We start from the raw sequence: 2,693 nt of genomic DNA, 5'->3' as shown, positions 1-2,693 counted from the left end.
TGCAGCCCCCCCCGGCCCCGAGGGCGCCCGCGGCCCCGGAGGCAGCGCCAGGGCGCCGGCTCCGACAGCAGCGGCAGTGGGCTGCGCTTTCGCCCTCCTTCAAGGCTCTCTTTATATAGCCGGTTACATAAAGCTGTGTAATTTGGCTCCTGTTGAGAGAGAAACGTTGGCGTAGGAGGACTGGTGCACCAAACCGAACTGTAAAAGTCATCTTTTTTTTTTTTTTTCTTCCTAGAGTTCCCCACTGATCTCCAGAACAGTCATTTCTAAATGTTTAGGAAAAGAATAACTCAGCAGCGAGCCGCATCACGCCTCGAAGCCCCGCGCCGGCGCCCGTGCGCGGCTGCCAGCCGCGCCGCTGGCGAGGGCTCCCCGGGGCCCCGCGCAGGGCGGGCGGGCGGGTGGGTGGGTGGCAGCGTCCTCCCGCCCCGGAGCGTGGGGAAACCGAGGCCCGGAGCCTCGTCCCGGCGCCCCCAGGTGCCGGCAGCTCGCTGCCTGTTGGAAAGGGTGGGAGAAAAAAAAAATAACCCAGCAGTCAGGTCCTGGTGCGTCGGCGGAGAAGGACCAGCCACCCCGGGCTTCCTCTGGCACATGTTCGTGTTCGCGCTGTGCGCGGCCCTGACGCGTTCTGCATCGTGCTGAACGGGGGGGAAACAAAACCCCAACGCCCCCAAGCCGCGGAGAGGGCAGGTCGGCTCGCGGCCCTCCGTCTCGGCCGCACGCCTGGCGGCTCCTCCGCGAGCAGCCGCCGCTCGCGGGCCACCGCGGCCTCCGCGAGCCGCGCGTCAGCCTCCAGCCCCCCGTGCTGCCGCCTCCAGCCCGCGGCCCAAGCAGAGAGCCTGGGCGAGGTGGGGAAATCAGCTCTGTCCAGCCCAGCCGGGCCAACTTCGTGTCAGCTCCAGCGGAGGGAACAGCCCCGGTCCAGCTCCTGGAGGCACACGATATATTTGGATGGAAAAAAATACTCCATGAATAGCAAACGCCAGACTAAGATGGACCAGGTGAGGGAAAGCTGTAGTTTGTAATTGCTCCTGATACATCGGAGCGCTTGCTCTTCCAAAGAAAGCTGTCGCCCTGTAACTCGCAGAGGGACGAGCTGCTAAGGATTTTGCTTTCCTCACTTCTGAATTAACGCGCTTGCCCTCGGTCCGGCAACGAGAGACACTCCGAATGGGGCTGGCTGTTCCTCGGGGAACAGCAAGGGCTCATCGCTCAGAGCGCTGGTAAGCACGGAGTGTGCAAGAGAGGAAAAAGTTAATGTATCACAGCAGTTACAGYGCAGGGGAGGGAAAGTTGGTTTGCTCCAAAACTGATATTCCCACAGTGAAGAAAGAGGAGGACTGGAATCGTTCCTGTTGCCGGGGAATGTCACTGCAACTCTCCTGCAGAGCCCCGCAGTCGCTTCGAGTACATGTAAAACATGCTCCACTGACAAAGGAGGAAATTGTTTTCTAAAAAGACAGTGTTGACTTACCAACGACGCTCTCCTGCCGGTGTTTCCTGGCATGCACATCAGACGGAGCAGGTAGGCTTGGGAGAGAGATTCCCAAGGGCACAGTTTGCAAGTCTTTCTTTCCATGGCAGGAGTGAAAAAGAGTTATTTAGCTCCTGCCAGGTTCGCAGCACGGTCCTCCAAGCAGTCCCGTGAAACCTGGCGTGACGGAGGAAGGGATGCGGATGTCAGAGAAAGCCACAGGAGCTGCCCAACTTCTCATCAGACTACACTTTTGAGCGGCGACGGTATAAAGTCGTATCTCACAAGTTCCTGTGCGTTTCCAGGAATGGCACACAGAAAAAACAGCCGGTTCGCTCCCAGCGTCGCTGCTGTCCCTTGCAGACAAGCCGGGACTCCACGCGCTTAGGTCAGGGGGTTTGGTGTAGTATGGCACGAAGGTGACAAAGCACCATCGTATCCATGAGGTGGAACGGCGGAGATCCACCTCGTGGCAAAAGCCCTTTCCCGCACTCTTGGGGCCTTTCAGCCGCCGGTGCAGGACGAGGCTCGTCCCTATCAATGCTTGGTGGGCCAGCAAGGTCCCAGGTACCTCGKTTCAGACTGTGGGGCCCCTACCCGGAGTGCTCAGCCTCTGCACTCGCTCAGGGGGCTTGAGCCCTTCCCACCGCTCGGTCCTACCCCTGCGCCGCGGCACATTCCCCCAGCAGGGCTGGGGCACGYGAGCAGGCCAGGAAAGCAGAGCCAGGGCAAAAATGCCTCCTTCCTCCACTCCATATCCAGGAAAGGAAAAAATAATTCATTTATTTTTAAAGTGCGGTCAGTTCCCACTGTGGCCGTGTAAACAGTTGTGCTGACTGGCTGGGGGGGAGCAAAAAGGCAGGCGCTAGCAGGACCTCGGTCCCCAAGCCGCTGCAGCTGGAGCAGCTGCTCCAGCACACCCGTCCGCTGAAGGGCAATATTCCCGTTAGCACAGGATTAACTGGGAAGTCAGCGACTGACATATTGCATGTGAACGTTGCTATCGGTTCTGCTGCTTGGCTTAGCAGAAACATCTGGACGCTCCGGTAGGGGGTGGAGATTAAAGTGACATCGTTAAAAGAAAGAAAAGAAGAAAAAAATAGTCAAGAGGYTGGATAGACTAGTCGAGCAAGCAGAAAAACCAGGCGGGAATTTAGAAGTTAGCAGCAGTAACCACCGGCTCCGGACTGCTTCACGGCGCCCCCGCAGCGCCGCTCGG

Source organism: Rhea americana, unplaced genomic scaffold (assembly GCF_003343005.1).
Source record: "Rhea americana isolate MKP2758 unplaced genomic scaffold, rheAme1 scaffold_155, whole genome shotgun sequence".
Lineage (NCBI taxonomy): Eukaryota > Metazoa > Chordata > Aves > Rheiformes > Rheidae > Rhea > Rhea americana.
This window is presented reverse-complemented; position numbering follows the sequence as displayed.